At 45.5% G+C, this 19,068-nt stretch overlaps 1 pseudogene; it reads right to left on the reverse strand.

Moving 5' to 3' along the window:
- Positions 1 to 18,515: 18,515 nt before the first annotated feature.
- LOC137375509 (U2 spliceosomal RNA) lies at positions 18,516 to 18,624 on the reverse strand (annotated as a pseudogene).
- Positions 18,625 to 19,068: the final 444 nt, after the last annotated feature.

Consider the following 19,068-nt stretch of genomic DNA (forward strand, 5'->3'; position numbering starts at 1 on the left):
TGCAAAACTGTAGGATAGAAATACTTGAATATTAGGACTAATGTGAATCGATTCGTTCTGAGCAATGTCTTTTTTGTTACCCAACATACTGGCTTAATTAATAATATAGTCTGGCTTGGAACTGAAAGATTAGACACGAGTGAGGTGCTACTGTACTGTTGAAAGTGCAGTCATTCGAAACCTGCTCTGTTGGAACGGGAAGATCGGAGAAACACGAACGTTCTCTTGGTGTCCTGGTCAACATTTATCCTTCAAGCAACCCCATCAAAAAAATTAACAGACCCTGTTGCAGTTGGCGGTACCCCGTTTTGGGAATGACTGCCGCCTTTTCCAATACAACAATAGTTACCATAAGTAATACATTGACCCCAGATCGTTTTGGGAAGAGCTAAGGACTTGGAATGCTATATTTTAAATACAAGTTCTTCCGATATCTGTGGAGATTACCCATGCGATAACTTCTGGATGCCCGACTCTAATTTGAAAGACTGGCATGGATGAAAGAAAAGGAAAATGTTTTACAACAAGCAAGGGTGTGAATTCAAGGAACCCGTCCACCCAGAACTGTTCAAATAGTGGGCAAGCGACATTCACAGCAGTTTGCCAGAAAAAAGAACTGCTCACTAGTCTGTCGAGGAGTCTTGTTTGAGAAGTGTGATCACAACAAGGTTAAAAAAAAGCTTCTCCCTAACAATAAATTAACAAATTCGAAAATGTCTTAGTTAGTCTTTCGTTGCGGTTGGCATAATGCAAGCTATAGAGAATTTAAAAATATATATTTAAAGAGGCTTTCAGGTACTCCAAATCCCAATGATTAGTCCACGCTTTTTTTTTCATTCGTTCTCCGGTTGTAGTGACGCTTCTACTTATCTCTCGCTGCTCTGAGAGTGTTGGTGGAACTTGTTTGAAACTGTGGTGATGATGACTTCACAATGCTGCCGTACAAAATAATATATTAAGTTCAGCAGTTACCTGAAATGAAAACGAATTGAATTTTGCTAACCTGAAACACAATAAACACGATATAAAACTCAAAATGAGCTATATTTATAAATAACTTGCGCTTCGACAGCGCCAGTGCTGCAATTGGAGTGAAAACGCAGCCTCAAAATCAGAACAGCGCAAACTTTTACATTTGAGGTGATGATATGCCCAAGTTCTATATCCAAATTCTAGCTCCATTTGTGAGATTGTCAGGTAATTTAATATAATTAATGCACTGTGATACTGTTACAAACATTTATTCAATCTAACATTTCACTGCTCAATCGATACAGCTTAATTGTCTCATTGATGATTAATAATTAGACATGTCTCCTTATTTTGAATAGTTACTGTGTTTAGTGTTTTCATTAATGCAATATTTCAACTCAAGAAACTGCTACAGTTTAATAAATGTGGAGTTTCTTCTATAATTTTCTAAAATAAACCCATGTTCATGGAGTCGGATGTTTGTAAAACAGGTTTCAGATAAAATTGCTATCTGTTATAGATTAAAAAGAATACAGTGACTTTTTCAAATATAACCGTACTTTGTCTTTCCTTCTCTCGCATCCCAAAACTAAGTTCAGTCAATTAATAAAAGGGCTACAATTTTAAGCTTGAGCTTTTGAGAGAGGGAGTGAGACAGAAACAAATAACTCAATTGAACCGTGCTTAATACCTTCTGCTCAGTGTGATCATCAGTAAGTTCACTTAACTGACCTTTTGCATTTCACTGTTTTTCGTCTCGTTTCAAAGGAAGTGTTCAGTTTCTCCGCACGGGTGTGCAGACCAGAAATTCCGCCAATAATGATGTCTCCATCCTTCGATAAACTAAACAAATCAGGCATTTCCCGGTGTTTACATGTTGGATTGTCTGTTCTCAACACGGGAATAATAAACGCTAACAATAAACCCCAAAGCAATACGCAGTGCATATTTACCATCCCCGGCGACTGTCAACGCAAAAATATTATGGGTTTATATATTATTGTATGTCATGGATGGTCGGGTAATTTTGCTCCACCTAACTAAACATATTCATAATCCCTCAGGAGGAAAAAATATATACTTTACTCTACCTTGCGGGAAGAAAATTGAAAGAACCACAGTTAATAATGTTCCATCATTAAAAGTTCACAAATAAGAAATAAATTAGAACGCTCCTACTGAACCATAAGAGAAAATGCAGCTGATTAGTGACAGCTCAAAGCTCCAAAGGATAGAAGTTATTATTGGTAATGTTCGCGTAGGTTTAACACATTCATCTTAAATTTCTTTCACCTATTGGTGACATTAGCTCATTTATTTTAAATACGTTTATACTTTTATTAATAAAGAAAATAATTTGATAGGAGTATGTTAAAGCTGTAGAATAACATCGCCAGTCATAATTTCTATGCTGTAGGAAATATTTGCCCTTTAATTGAGGGACATTGTGGTGTAGTTCACTTTTAATGGATGTTCCTCCTTCAATCCGAAAATACGAAACTGGCAGTGTAGAATAGATCTGATGAGAGGAATCTCCCCGTCCCGCGAAGGTGGGCTTCAAGGCAGAACTGGGTGAAATTACTGAGAAATACGCTCCCGCCTCTGGACAATCCTCCCAGAGGCAAGTCAACCTCGAAGCGTCAACCTGCCCAGCAGCAACGGGTAACCAATCTTCATAATTAAATGTCCATTTTTGGGCTGATTGAGCACGCCATTGGGATCTTCCTGACTCCAGACAGGTTCCCTCTCAGGGCAAAGCTTGGCAGGTGCCTGGAGGTGGCTTGCCAGCTGGCTGGCCTGCTGGGTCCATAGGCCTCCTGTTTTATACTCACAAATGGAGCCACGTAATCTCCAGGAAGGTGCCAGAAAATATACAACCCAGGTACATTCGGGGTAAAATGGGTAATTTATCTACAACCTCATTATGTGATTGTAACTAGTCCAAAAGATTACATTTTCCATCAGGTACATTATAGGATACCTACCTCTTGTATGAGGTGATCTTCACCCTAGCCAGAAACAAGTCCAGCTCTGGTTTTAGGAATTCTGTGCATCCGCTTTCTCCAATGAATCTGAACCCATTCCACAGGTCCCTTATTTTCTGAGAAAAGAAGACTGTACAACATCCAACCTAGTTCTACCCTTACATAACATATAAATGTGGCCATCCTTAGCCTATTGAGTTGAAATAAGTGGTCTACATAAGCATACAACCTAGTAACTTAATTATATGCTAAACCTTATGAACATACGAATATACAAATTCGGAGCAGACGTAGGCCACTCGGCCCCTTTGATTCTGTTTTGCCAATTAATTAGATCATGGCTGATCTGATTATGGCCTCAACTCCACATTCCCGCCCTCTCCCCATACCCTTTGACTCCCTTGTTTGTCAAGAATTTATCTACCTCTGCCTTAAAAATATTCAATGACTCAACCTAAACAACTCTCCAGTGTAAGGAGTTCCAAAGACTCACAACCCTCTGACAGAAAAGAATTCTCCTCATCGCCATCTTACATGGGTGACCCCTTATTTTTAAACTGTGTTCCATAGTTCTAGTCTCTCCCACAAGGGGAAACATCCTTTCAGCATCCACCCTGTCAAGACCCCGTATCCACGCAAGATCTTATATGTTTCAATAAGATCACCTCTCATTCTTCTAAACTCCAATGGATACAGACCCAACCTGTCCAACCTTTCTTCATAATACAACCAGCTCATCCCAGGTGTCAGTCGAGTGAACCTTCTCTGAATTGCCTCTAATGCATTTATATCCTTTCTTAAATAAGGAAATCAAAACTGTACACAGTACTCCAGATTTGGTGTCATGGTCCTGTAGTTTTTATTTGGAATATGCGGTTTGCCTTTAAGGCTTGCAAGAGATCAGCAGTGCTTTAAGAACCAGAAGTTATAGGAAGATGCATTTTCGTTGCCTTAGAAACAGCCATTGGGAGACTACGAATCAAAGGGTGCATTCTCGATACCATGGTAACAGCCACTGGGAGTGAGTCGCATGCGATACATTTGTTACAATTCAATTTTGAACTGGTTGTTAGCTGAAGACAGATTGTTCTAACAGACAGAAGACACAGCACAGACAGCTGTGATGAGCACACCTGAAAAAGAGCTCTCAACTATTTAAACTGAAGGAATAGGATTTTAGTCTGTTTATTATTATCACTCAAAATTCTAAAAAAAAAAGTCAAGCCAACACTGAGATCTCTGGTATTTAAATTGAAGAAAGGGAAGTTAGACTGTGACAATCTTTTATCCCTCAAAAACTCTAAAGTCAGATTGATTCTGTTGAAAGTGTTTGCAAGTCGTTAATTGTTGAAATTCACTGGAGAAGGAAAGGAACAGTCTGTGAGGACTTCGATCAACATTGGACTGTAAATTTGCAAGGATGCTAATTTTTTCTATTTTAAATGTTGTTTATATCGTCAGTGTTTAAAAATTTAGTTCTTCTAATTAAATAGTTAATTTATTGATTTAAGGACACCTGGTTTGGTTAGCAGCATTCAGGGTTAATAGATGGTACAATTTGGTTGGGTTTTCCTTTAATTTGGAAAGTTTTTAAATGATACGTTAGGCGATCTGTGGAGCAATGGGATTGAATTATCAGTGCGTCTCTCCCACCACAATCAGAATTGTATATTTTGATTGGGGGCTTTGTCAGGCCATAACAGTGGTCTCACCAGTACCTTATACAATTATAGCAAAACATCCCTACTTTTATATTTCATTCCACTTGCAATAAACAACAACATTCCATTTGCCTTCCTAATCACTTGCTGTATCTGCATACCAAGCTTTTGTGATTCATGTACCAGGACGCCCATATCCCTCTGCAGCTCAGAGTTCTGCAATCTCTCTCCATTAAAATAATATGCTGATTTGTTATTATTCCTGCCAAAGTGGATAAGTTCACATTTTCTCACATTCCTCTCCATTTGACAAATTTTTGCCCACACACTTAAGCTATCAATATTCATTTCCAGACTCCTTATGTCCTCTTCACAACTTACTTTCCTACTTATCTTTGTGTCATCAGAAAATTTAGCATCCATACATTCAGTCCGTTCATCCAAGTCATTGATATAAATTGCAAATAGCTGAGGTCCCAGCACTGATCCCTGTGTCACTCCACTCATCACGTCTTGCCAACCTGAAAATGACCCATTGAAGCCTACTCTCTATTTCCTGTTAGCTAACCAATCCTCTCTCCATGCTAATACATTACCCCAATGCCATGAGCTCTTATTTTGCTTAGTAATCTCTGATGTGGCGCATTGTCAAATAGCTCCTGGAAATCTAAGTATAGCACATCCTTCAAATCACAAATCAAGTCTGACATTCCAGTGCAGTACTGAGGGACTGCTGCCCAGTCAAACGCACCATCTTTCAGCTGAGATATTAAACCAAGGCCCCATCTCCTTTCTCGGGTGGATGTAAAAGATCCTCTGGCACTATTTCAAAGAAGAGCAGAGGAGTTTTCCCTGAAGTCCTGGCTAATATTTATCCCTTAATCAACATCACAAAAAACAGATTATCTGATCATTCTCGCAATTCTCTTTGTGGGAGTTTGCTGTGCACATACTGGCCGCCACATTTCCTGCATTACAACAGTGACCACACTTCAAAAAGTATTTAATTGGCTGTAAAGCACTTTAAGGTCTCTGGTGGTTGTGAAAGGTGCTATATAAATGCAAGTCTTTCTTTCTTTTTCATCAAATTATTTCGAAGATAATACTTCCTTAAAGTACAGAGACCCGGCGTGTTAAGGCTACCTGAGTAATTAATATGTTTTATGTTGGGAAGTAATATTGTGGCACATATCTGCACCCTTTCCAAAGAATCAATATTCCTCACCATATGTACAAATCAAAACTGGGCGCAGTAATCTAACTAAGGCCTAACCAAGATTTTTTGTGTTGATCAAATGTTATGCTTTGTTTTACAGTGATTTTTTCGTAGAATCGTGTAGCACAGAAGACCATTCAGTGCCTGTGTGACTTTGAAAAAGCGAAACTGTCTTGTAAATACATGCTCGAGCATTGTTCTTTTTAACTATAGCTTCACAGTGATCGAGTGACAGAGTCATTTACGGCACAGAAGGAGGCCATTCGGCCCATTGAGTCCCTGCCGGCTCTCCATGATCAGGAAACTTCAGAGATTGATTCAAGAAAACACCCAGATCTCTTTTTCACCACTGACTGTAATTATTTTCCCTGCAAAATATATGTATGTTTTGCATTTTAACTGCCCACATGTTAATAAGGTTAACTCATATTTTCATGCCAAATTTGACAAATCTATTCCTGACATTGCAAGTTATTGGAGAAACTGGTAACACCTCTCCACAATGGTCAGTTACGTTATGGTCTATAGCACAGCTATTTATATTTGTGCTAATGGTGCTATTATATTAAAGGCACTCATCTAAGAGGGCATGTGAAAGCTACTTAAACTGAGTTGCCCCAACATAGTTGAGGTCAATGAAGAGCAAATGAAAGTCCTTCAATTGCCCAGAATCATATCTGGCATACAGAAAAATGTTCATGGTTGTTAGAGTCAGTTGCCTCATCAGCAACTTTCCCTCTGTCATAAGGTGAGGGGTTGCCTTGTTTGCTAATGATATTATCATGTTTGGTTTATTCACAACTCATCCGGTAATGAAGCAATCCACTGCATCCTGCAACATTACCTGGACAACATCCAGTCTTGGTCTATTAAGTGGTGGGTATGGTCTATTCCATGTGACTATCAAGCAATGACTATGTGCAATAAAAGAAAAATACTGCGAATGCTGGAAATGACTATGTGCAAATGGAAAAGAGCCCTAGGCCTCACCTTCCACTACATTGCCTTCACTGAACTCATCATCCTGAAAGTCACCATAGCCCAGAAGCTTAACTGGATTAGTCATATCATCAGCATTATTATAACAGCAGGGCAGAGATCTGAAATTATCTGATGAGCGACTCCAGCTCAAGGAACAGCACCTCATTTCCCAATTAGGCACTCTGCAGCCTTCCAGACTGAGCATTCAGATCACAATTTCAGAGCATTACTGCCCCTTTTTTACTATTATGTTATTTTATTTTGTTTTATCATTTTTTGCCATGTGCCTGCCTTAAACTAGGTTTTTCATGTTTGTATTTTTGGCAAGGGCTGTTCATTAGTCTGTCATTAACACTCTGCACTAATGCTTTGTCTTTCATCACACCATTAGCACACTTGCTTTGCCTTTGACCCATGACCTCCTTGTCAGTTAATCTCTCTGGCCCTTTGTCCTATCACACACCTTCCCCTTTGTTGTGGAGAAAGTATAACCACTCTCGAGTCCACAGAGTTAAAGCAAATAAGGACTTTATTTTGTCAAGCATATGCAAGGCAGAAACCCTCTGGTTCATCCAAACAGGTTCTCAGTGAAATACAACTTGAAACACACATTTATAGACGACAATGGGGGTTGCACAGTGGTGCAGTGGTTCGCACCACAGCCTCACAGCTCCAGAGACGTGGGTTCAATTCTGGGTACAACACAATATTCTAAATGTGGCCTAACTAAAGTTCTGTACAGCTGCAGCATGACTTGCCAATTTTTATACTCTATGCCCCGACCGATGAAGCCAAGCATGCCGTATGCCTTCTTGACCACCTTATCCGTCTGCGTTGCCACTTTCAGTGACATGTGGACCTGTATGCCCAGATCTCTCTGCCTGTCAATACTCCTAAGGGTTCTACCATTTACATATACTTGCTACCTGCATTCGACCTTCCAAAATGCATTGCCTCACATTTGTCCGGATTAAACTCCATCTGCCATTTCTCTGCCCAAGTCTCCAGCCGATCTATATCCTGCTGTATCCTCTGACAATCCTCATCACTATCTGCAACTCCAACAACCTTTGCGTCGTCCGCAAACATACTAATCAGACCAGCTACATTTTCCTTCAATTCATTTATATATACTACAAATAGCAAAGGTCCCAGCACTGATCGCTGCGGAACACCACTAGTCACATCCCTCCATTCAGAAAAGCACCCTTCCACTGCTACCCTCTGTCGTCTATGACCGAGCCAGTTCTGTATCCATCTTGCCAGCTCACCTCTGATCCCGTGTGACTTCATCTTTTGTACCAGTCTACCATGAGGGACCTTGTCAAAGGCTTTACTGAAGTCCATATAGATAACATCCACTGCCTTTCCTTCATCAATCATCTTCGTCACTTCCTCAAAAAACTCAATCAAATTAGTGAGACACGACCTCCCCTTCACAAAACCATGCTGCCTCTCGCTAATAAGTTTGTTTGTTTCCAAATGGGAGTAAATCCTGTCCCGAAGAATCCTCTCTAATAATTTCCCTACCACTGACGTAAGGCTCACCAGCCTATAATTTCCTGGATTATCCTTGCTACCCTTTTTAAACAAAGGAACAACATTGGCTATTCTCCAGTCCTCTGGGACCTCACCTGTAGCCAATGAGGATACAAAGATTTCTGTCAAGGCCCCAGCAATTTCTTCCCTTGCCTCCCTCAGTATTCTGGGGTAGATCCCATCAGGCCCTGGGGACTTATCTACCTAATGCTTTGCAAGACACCCAACACCTCCTCCTTTTTGATAATGAGATGACTGAGACTATCTGCACTCCCTTCCCTAGGCTCATCATCCACCAAGTCCTTCTCTTTGGTGAATACTGATTTAGTACTCATTTAGCATTTCACCCATTTCCTCTGGCTCCACACATAGATTCCCTTCTCTGTCCTTGAGTGGGCCAACCCTTTCCCTGGCTACCTTCTTGCTTTTTATATACGCATAAAAAGCCTTGGGATTTTCCTTAATCCTGTTTGCCAATGACTTTTCATGACCCCTTTTCGCCCTCCTGACTCCTTGCTTAAGTTCCTTTCTACTGTCTTTATATTCCTCACGGGATTCGTCTGTTCCTAGCCTTCCAGCCCTTACGAATGCTTCCTTTTTCTTTTTGACTAGGCTCACAATATCCCGCGTTATCCAAGGTTCCCGAAACTTGCCAAACGTATCCTTCTTCCTCACAAGAACATGCTGGTCCTGGACTCTAATCAACTGACGTTTGAAAGACTCCCACATGTCAGATGTTAATTTACCCTCAAACAGCCGCCCCAATCTAAATTCTTCAGTTCCTGCCTAATATTGTTATAATTCATCTTCCCCCAATTTACCTGCCTGCTCTTCCTCTTAGTCTTACTAGCCTTATTTACTCGTTCCCGCTCATTTATTTCACTTGCTGTCCTACTACTCTGGTTCCCACCCCCCCGCCACACTAGTTTAAACCCTCCCGAGTGATGCTGGCAAACCTCGCAGCCAGAATATTTGTGCCCCTCCAGGTTAGATGCAACCCGATCTTCTTGTCCTTCTCTAAATAAATAAAAATAAAAAATCAGCATTGCTCATTCGTTTACCCCAACATATTCTAGGTCTGCAGTTTGATCAATAAACTGGATTGTATTCCCCATTAACATTCTCCTGCTATCTCCTCCCAAACTTTGAAGCTGCCAGCTGCTATCGTTTATGGCATCCTGCCCTGTTTCCAGTCTCACCCTTAACTCTTTGATTAGTAAAGCAAGGATGTTTGCACGGATGTGCAGGCAATTAGGCACTGAGCTGTACAACTTCCCAGAAAAGTGGTCAAGTATCCCATCATTCCCTGTTTCTTCACAACTTATTCCTAAATTCTAATACTAATTTAACTAATGTTACCCCTCTGGTCCCACTTCAGTCCCTCTTTTTGGACCTCTGGTTAGGCATGCCACCTAACCAGGCAGGACATTCCTGAAATGAACTCACCAATTTCTCCAGGGAGTTCAGTGGGCTTCACATCTCCTAGTCTACCATTCGCTTACTGCGACACCGAAGTCCGATTGACCTAGGCAGGGCCCGGAACCATCATCTCCTCTGATAGCAAAATCCTCATAAATGTTCCCAAGTTTTATATTCCCTGGGAGAGGGGCTTCAACTGTGGTGTTCCCCTTGTTGGCCGATATCACCATCTGCATCGCTTGGGATACCAACAGCCTTTGGTAGCAACAAATACAGAGACCAACTAACAGGACCACAATGGATGCAATGGCTGCAGTGATCCTTCCCACTTCCCACCAGTAAAACTGCATTGTTGCCATTTTGGCTTTATTGCAGGCCGAATCCTCCAATACTAGAACAAAGATAATTACAGCACAGGAACAGGCCCTTCGGCCCTCCAAGCCTGCGCCGATCCAGATCCTCTCTCTAAACATGTTGCCTATTTTCGAAGGTTCTGTATCTCTTTTCTTCCTGCCCATTCATGTATCTGTCTAGATACATCTTAAAAGACTCCATCGTGCCCGCGTCTACCACCTCCGCTGGCAACGCGTTCCAGGTGCCCACCACCCTCTGCGTAAAGAACTTTCCACGCATATCCCCCCTAAACATTTCCCCTTTCACTTTGAACTCGTGTCCTCTAGTAATTGAAACCCCCACTCTGGGAAAAAGCCTCTTGCTGTCCACCCTGTCTATACCTCTCATGATTTTGTACACCTCAATCAGGTCCCCCCTCAACCTCCGTCTTTCTAATGAAAATAATCCTAATCTACTCAACCTCTCTTCATAGCTAGCGCCCTCCATACCAGGCAACATCCTGGTGAACCTCCTCTGCACCCTCTCCAAAGCATCCACATCCTTTTGATAATGTGGCGACCAGAACTGTACGCAGTATTCCAAATGTGGCCGAACCAAAGTCCTATACAACTGTAACATGACCTGCCAACTCTTGTACTCAATGCCCCGTCCGATGAAGGAAAGCATGCCGTATGCCTTCTTGACCACTCTATTTACCTGCGTTGCCACCTTCAGGGAACAGTGGACCTGAACACCCAAATCTCTCTGGACATCAATTTTCCCCAGGACTTTTCCATTTACTGTATAGTTCACTCTTGAATTGGATCTTCCAAAATGCATCACCTCGCATTTGCCCTGATTGAACTCCATCTGCCATTTCTCTGCCCAACTCTCCAATCTATATATATTCTGCTGTATTCTCTGACAGTCCCCTTCACTATCTGCTACTCCACCAATCTTAGTGTCGTCTGCAAACTTGCTAATCAGTCCACCTATACTTTCCTCCAAATCATTAATGTATATCACAAACAACAGTGGTCCCAGCACGGATCCCTGTGGAACACCACTGGTCACACGTCTCCATTTTGAGAAACTCCCCTCTACTGCTACTCTCTGTCTCCTGTTGCCCAGCCAGTTCTTTATCCATCTAGCTAGTACACCTTGGACCCCAAGCGCCTTCACTTTCTCCATCAGCCTGCCATGGGGAACCTTATCAAACGCCTTACTGAAGTCCATGTATATGACATCGACAGCCCTTCCCTCATCAATCAACTTTGTCACTTCCTCAAAGAATTCTATTAAGTTGGTAAGACATGACCTTCCCTGTACAAAACCATGTTGCCTATCACTGATGAGCCCATTTTCTTCCAAATGGGAATAGATCCTATCCCTCAGTATCTTCTCCAGCAGCTTCCCTACCACTGACGTCAGGCTCACCGGTCTATAATTACCTGGATTATCCCTGCTACCCTTCTTAAACAAGGGGACAACATTAGCAATTCTCCAGTCCTCCGGGACCTCACCCGTGTTTAAGGATGCTGCAAAGATATCTGTTTAGGCCCCAGCTATTTCCTCTCTCGCTTCCCTCAGTAACCTGGGATAGATCCCATCCGGACCTGGGGACTTGTCCACCTTAATGCCCTTTAGAATACCCAACACTTCCTCCCTCCTTATGCCGACTTGACCTCGAGTAATCAAACATCTGTTCCTAACCTCAACATCCGTCATGTCCCTCTCCTCGGTGAATACCGATGCAAAGTACTCGTTTAGAATCTCACCCATTTTCTCTGAGTCCAAGCATAACATTCCTCCTTTGTCCTTTAGTGGGCCAATCCTTTCTCTAGTTACCCTCTTTCTCCTTATATATGAATAAAAGGCTTTGGGATTTTCCTTAACCCTGTTTGCTAAAGATATTTCATGACCCCTTTTAGCCCTCTTAATTCCTCGTTTCAGATTGGTCCTACATTCCCGATATTCTTTCAAAGCTTCGTCTTTCATCAGCCGCCTACACCTTATGTATGCTTCCTTTTTCCTCTTAGCTAGTCTCACAATTTCACCTGTCATCCATGATTCCCTAATCTTGCCATTTCTATCCCTCATTTTCACAGGAACATGTCTCTCCTGAACGCTAATCAACCTCTCTTTAAAAGCCTCCCACATATCACATGTGGATTTACCTTCAAACAGCTGCTCCCAATCTACATTTCCCAGCTCCTGCCGAATTTTGGTATAGTTGGCCTTCCCCCAATTTAGCACTCTTCCTTTAGGACCACTCTCGTCTTTGTCCATGAGTATTTTAAAGCTTACGGAATTGTGATCACTATTCCCAAAGTAGTCCCCTACTGAAACTTCAACAACCTGGCCGGGCTCATTCCCCAACACCAGGTCCAGTATGGCCCCTTCCCGAGTTGGACTATTTACATACTGCTCTAGAAAACCTTCCTGGATGCTCCTTACAAATTCTGCTCCATCTGGACCTCTAACACTAAGCGAATCCCAGTCAATGTTGGGAAAATTAAAATCTCCTATCACCACCACCCTGTTGCTCCTACTTAACCTTTGGCTAGGTTCACCTGCACCCTCCCCCACGTGATTGCTTGATGGCTTTGCTCCATAAACCTCCTAGTGGTGGCTAGGGCCCTTTGCACCACTTTCCGGGCTATTCTTTCTTGGACATTGTCAATGTTTAGCGAACCATCCCACCATGGGCTGAATACATTCCGCGAGGGCCATCTCCACAAGTTGGAAATCCCCCACCGTAAAGGAGTCAGTGCTCTGTAAGCAGAAAATGCAGTTATTTTCACACTCCATGTAAGAACCTTGTCCTGTCTGTCAAAAAGCACCACTGCATAGGGGAGGTTTGCACTGCCTTAAAGGCTTTCTCAAGAAGGCTGACCAATAACACTATGGCAGAGTGATTACTGATGGGTCTCAGAGTATTACAAGAGCAGATGGTGTAATGCTGCAACTCAGTACAAGATTCTCATGTTGTCATCTAAAGGGTACCATTTAAACCTGGAGCTATATACCCCGGGATCTTACTTGACACATCAACTCACCCCTCATCACCCCCAGGGACATGAATTTGTATTCCCCTGAATAAGCACTATTGGCATCTTCTTGAGGCACAATCATCAGGAACTTGATTGTATTCTCCACTCCCCCCATTATAGGTCATGTAACAATCAGTTTCTGGGCTGAATTTTATCAGCCCCTCGATTATTTTTTTTTTAATTTCCAAAATATACTTTATTCATAAAAATCTGCAAAAATTACATTCCCAAACAGTTTAAAACAGCATCAAGTCAAAAAATACAAACAGTGCAAAGGTGATCAGTTTCCTTCTATACAATCATGAGTTGCCTCACAACTCTTCCATTTCATTGTCATGCCATATACATTTTTACATTTACAGCACACAAAATTTCTCCGATACAGTTCGAGAGGTTTCCCATGGATTCAGCCCCTCAGTTCAGCTTGGTGGGGGGACCTTACACTGTGGTCTTTCCCCATTGAGCCTTTGCTGCGGCTGCCCCAAGCTTTAGTGCATCCCTCAGCACGTAGTCCTGGACCTTGGAATGTGCCAGTCTGCAACATTCGGTGGTGGACAACTCTTTGCGCTGGAAGACCAGCAAGTTTCGGGCAGACCAAAGGGCGTCTTTCATCGAATTGATAGTCCTCCAGCAGCAGTTGATGTTTGTCTCGGTGTGCGTCCCTGGGAACAGCCCGTAGAGCACAGACTCCTGTGTTACAGAGCTGCTTGGGATGAACCTCGACAAAAACCACTGCATCTCTTTCCACACCTGCTTTGCGAAGACACATTCCAGGAGGAGGTGGGCGACCGTCTCTTCCCCACCACAGCCACCGCGAGGGCATTGTGCGGAGGGGGCGAGACTTCGGGTGTGCATGAAGGATCTGACGGGGAGGGCCCTTCTCACCACCAGCCAAGCTACATCTTGGTGCTTGTTTGAGAGTTCTGGTGATGAGGCATTCCACCAAATGACTTTGACGGTCTGCTCGGGGAACCATCCGACAGGGTCCACCATCTCCTTTTCCCGTAGGGCCTTGAGGACATTCCGTGCAGACCACTGCCTGATGGACCGGGAGTCAAAGGTGTTTTCCCGCAGAAACTGCTCCATGAAGGATAGGTGGTACGGCATGGCCCAACTGCATGGAACATTCCGCGGCAATGTGACCAGGCCCATCCTTCGCAACACCAGGGACAGATAGAACCTGAGCACGTAGTGACACTTGGAGTTTGCGTACTGGAGGTCTACACACAGCTTGATGCAGCCGCACACGAAGGTGGTCATCAGGATGAGGGCCATGTTGGGTACATTTTTCCCGCCCTTATCCAGAGATTTGAACATCGTGTCCCTCTGGACCCAGTCCATTTTAGATCCCCAGATGAAGCGGAAAATGGCTCGGGTGACCGCCACAGCGCAGGAGTGGGGTATGGGCCAGACCTGCACCACGTAGAGCAACAACGTGAGCGCCTCGCACCTGATGACCAGGTTCTTACCCACAATGGAGAGAGATCGCTGCCCCCACATGCTCAACTTTTGTTGTACCTTGGCTACTCGCTCCTCCCAGGTTTTGGTGCACGCCCCGGCCCTTCCGAACCATATCCCCAGCACCTTCAGGTAATCTGACCTGACGGTGAAGGGGACAAAGGATCGGTCAGCCCAGTTCCCAAAGAACATGGCCTCACTCTTGCCGTGGTTAACTTTGGCTCCCAAGGCCAGTTCGAACTGGTCGCAGATGCTCATCAGTCTGCGCACGGACAGCGGATCCGAGCAGAAGATGGCGACGTCATCCATGTACAGGGAGGTTTTAACCTGAGTGCCTCCGCTGCCTGGGATTGTCACCCCTCTTATGCTCGCATCCTTCCTAATAGACTCAGCAAAGGGTTCAATACAGCAAACAAACAAGACCAGGGAGAGAGGACAGCCCTGCCTGACTCCCGATTTGATCGGGAAACTTTCCGATTCCCACCCATTGATTGAGACTGCGCACTGATGTTTGTGTAGAGCAGTTGGATCCAATTGCAGATTCCCTCCCCAAACCCCATTTTGGAAAGCACGTCCATCATGTAGGTGTGCGATATCCTGTCAAAAGCCTGGTCCAGGCTGATGAGGCAGGTGTCCACCCTCCTGTCCCATACTTAGGCGATCGTATCCCTGAGTAGCGCGAGACTATCAGAGATCTTCCTGCCGGGTACAGTACAGGTCTGATCGGGGTGGATCACCAACTCCAGAACAGACTTGACTCGACTGGCTATGACTTTGGACAGAATCTTGTAGTCAACATTAAGCAGTGAGATGGGCCGCCAATTTCTGATTTCTGCCCTCTCCCCCTTCCGCTTGTAAATGAGGGTGATGATGCCTTTCCTCATGGATTCTGACATGCTGCCAGCCAGGAGCATACTCTCATATACTTCCAGCAGGTCCGGGCCGACCCAGTCCCACAGGGCAGAGTGCAACTCGACCGGTATGCCGTCGCTTCCGGGAGTTTTACTCGTCTCGAAGGACTCGACGGCCTTTGGAGCTCGTCCAGAGTTAGCAGCTTGTCCAGCCTTTCCCTCCTGCCGTCATCTAAGACCTCTGTGATAGATGACAGGAAGGACTGAGAGGCTCTGCTGTCTGTGGGCTTCGCGTCATACAGCCCAGCATAAAAGGATTTGCTGATCCTTAGTATGTCTGACTGCGAGGACGTTACCGAGCCATCTTCTTCCTTCAGGCTGCTGATAACAGAGCTCTCTCTGTGTACCTTTTGGAAGAAGTAACGCGAGCACGTCTCATCCTGCTCGATGAAGCGGACTCTGAACTGGAAGATGATCTTGGAGGCCTCCGTGGCAAAGAACGAGGCTTGCTGACTCTTCACCTCTTGGAGGTCCTCCTTGACCTCAACCCCCATTGACTGCAACCGGAGCAGATTTTGCATACTTTTCTGGAGTCGGGACATTTCCCTCTGTCTCTCTCCCGCCCTCTGAACATCTTTGTGGATGAAGAACCTCTTGATGTTCTCCTTAATCGCTTCCCACCAGTGAACTGGAGACTCAAAGAGGGGTTTCACGGTCCTCCAACCTTTGTAATCCCCTTTGAGTTCCTCAACGTTCTCTGGGGTCAGCAGTGTAGCACTGAGCATCCACGTCCCTCTGCCAACGCGCTGGTCGTCCTGTAAGTGACAGTCGGCCAGTAAGAGGCAGTGGTCGGAGAAGAACACCTGCTTGACGTCGGTGGATCCGACCATGACGGGACGGGACACAAACAGGAAGTCAATCCTGGAACGGGCAGACCCGTCCGATCTTGACCATGTGTATCTGTGCTGCACTCCGTCTGCAGGTTTGCTGAAGACGTCGTGCAGTTTGGCATCTTTAACTGTTTCTATTAGGAATCTGGACGTAGCGTCCAGTTTGCTGTCGTCACTGCCAGATCGTCCAGCCACATCAATGATGCAGTTGAAGTCACCGCCTAGGATGGGAGCTGCTGGAAGACGGTCAGCCACTCGCTGCGTTGTACCGGGGCGTACACGTTGATCAACCGGAACGGAACATTACGTCTGCTACGAGGAGGCGACCGCCCACCACCTCCTCAACTTCGGAGGTGGTGAAGTTACCTCCCCGCAGCAGAATACCCAGGCCGGAGGAACGGCAATCATTACCCCCCGACCAGATCGATGGCCCGTGGGACCACCATCGCGACCACTGCCTGTAGGTGCTGAGGTGTGGTATTCCACACTCCTGCAGAAACAGTAGGTCGGCTTTGACCTTGGCGAGGTAATCCAAGGTTGAAAGACATCACGTAGTAGATTTAATGCTACGCACATTAATGGAAGCAATCTTTACACCCATTTTTTAAAAGTTAGTTGTTGCTTCCCATACCATTTGTCCTTGCTAGTCCCAGTCCTTTGGGATGTTCCTGCATACCCATCGTGTGAGCAAGCTGTTTCACAATAGTTGGGCTCAGAAACCCCTCCTGGTTTTTCATGCAGGGGTCGTTCCGCTGGGCTGACATCGGGGGGGTCTTGTTGGCAGCAAAGATTGGGTTATCCTCTGCTGCTTCCATCTGTTCCTCCTCGAAAACATCACTGCTCCCAGCTTCCCGGAGCTGAGGTGCGCCAGACGTGTCTTTGCTCCTGGTGTCCCGGAGCTGAGACGCGTTGGCCACGTCGTTACATGTGGCGCTTTGGGGTCGGGGCACGCCGGGCCCATCACAGCTTCCAGTGCCCGGGGGCTGGGATGCTTTATCTTCCATCTCCTTGGAGTTCTGCCGCTTCTTTTGAAGGGGCTGTCATTCCAGCATTCCCCCGTACAGTGAAGAGGAGCTGTTGCAGTCTGATTCAGAAGATAGCCTCCTCTTGCCACTGGTTTGGGTGGTGGCCTGTTCCGCTTTGGGATGTTTTTTCTTTGTGGTTTTCCTCTGGACCACTTGCCACTGACCTGTTTGTCCATCTGCTGCCTCCTCCTCCATTGATTCTGTCTGTGGAGGAGGGGTTTCCAGGCGCAGGGTAGGTGCTGGGTCGCTGGTTTCAGCTGCCTCCCCTTCCTTCTCCTTCTCAGGTTGAAGTTCCTCACTGCGGAGAAGGTTGCTGGTCTCCTTTAGAACACCGGACGCCTTCGTCGAACCTTCTCCCGGCCTTTCTTTGGACCTTGCCACCTGAGCATAACTGAGGCAGCGTTTGGGGCAGGTTTTGTAGAGATGGCCTGCCGCACCGCACAAGTTGCAACACTTAGTCTGCTTACAGTCCTTGGTCTGATGGCCTTCCTCCTTGCAGTTCTTGCAAACAACCGTGCTGCAGTTGGCTGCCACGTGACCAGATTTGCCACAGGTGCGGCAAACTATGGGCTGCCCAGCGTAGACCAAGAAGCCTCGACTTCCCCCGATAGCGAAGCTGGAGGGAGGGTGGACGATGGCTCCACTGGGATCTACCTTCAAGGTCACCTTGACCTGCCGCTTGCTGGTCCAAATCCCAAAGGGGTCCTTGACATCAGTGCTGCTGCCGGCCACCTCGACGTACCTGGCGAGAAAGGTGAGTACATCCACCACCGGAACATGGGGGTTGTAGAGGTGAATGGTCACCACCCGGTCCCGTTGTGACGGAAGCGTGAAGAGCGGCTCCGCTGTGAGGATCGACAGTGGCGCCCGGTCCCCTTTCTCCTTGAATGCCTTCAGGAACTTGATGTATCCCACCACGTTCCGGAATGTCACGTCGAAGTATCCACTGCTGGGGAAATCCTGCAGGCAGAAGACGTCCGTCACTTGAAATCCGCAGCAATCGAAGAGAATTTTCTTGATGAAGAAGGTGCGATCGACCGGTGCATCTCCTTCCTTATCCTTCACAACCACCCGAACGGTGTTCCGCACTCCCTGGCCCGAAGCTCGAAAATTGGTTATAGCCATTTTACTCAAAGCTTCCCCAGGATCAAAAGGCAATGATCATGGTCTCTTCTCAACCAAGTTAGCACTGATAAGAACAGATACTACACTTGATCTTAGCCAAAAGGCCGAGAAGCGGCAGGGAGGCCAGAAAAACTCTGAAGGGAGAGGCCCGCCTCTACCCCCAACCTGGAGAAGGGCCCACCACATATTACCTGTGGTAGGGGCACCTCGGTGTGACACATGATGTTGAGAAGGGCCCGCTGCTTATTACCAGTGGCGGGGGGGCCGCGTTGCAGCAACCCCATCCCCACCCTGCCGCTTGCCGGTGGGGCTTTCATTTAAATATATAAATTAACATAATTCAGATGCAAATGAACTCATATAGGAGCATAGGGACATAGGAGCAGGAGAGGGCCATTCAGTCCATCGAGCCTGCCCCACCATTCGATATGATCATGGCTCATAATCCACTTTAATGCCTTTTTCCCACACTATCCGAGAATACTTGGCATCAGGTGGCAGGACTATATCTCCAACACAGAAGTCCTTGAAGCGGCCAACACCCCCAGCTTATACACACT

Source organism: Heterodontus francisci, chromosome 11, assembly GCF_036365525.1.
Source record: "Heterodontus francisci isolate sHetFra1 chromosome 11, sHetFra1.hap1, whole genome shotgun sequence".
NCBI lineage: Eukaryota > Metazoa > Chordata > Chondrichthyes > Heterodontiformes > Heterodontidae > Heterodontus > Heterodontus francisci.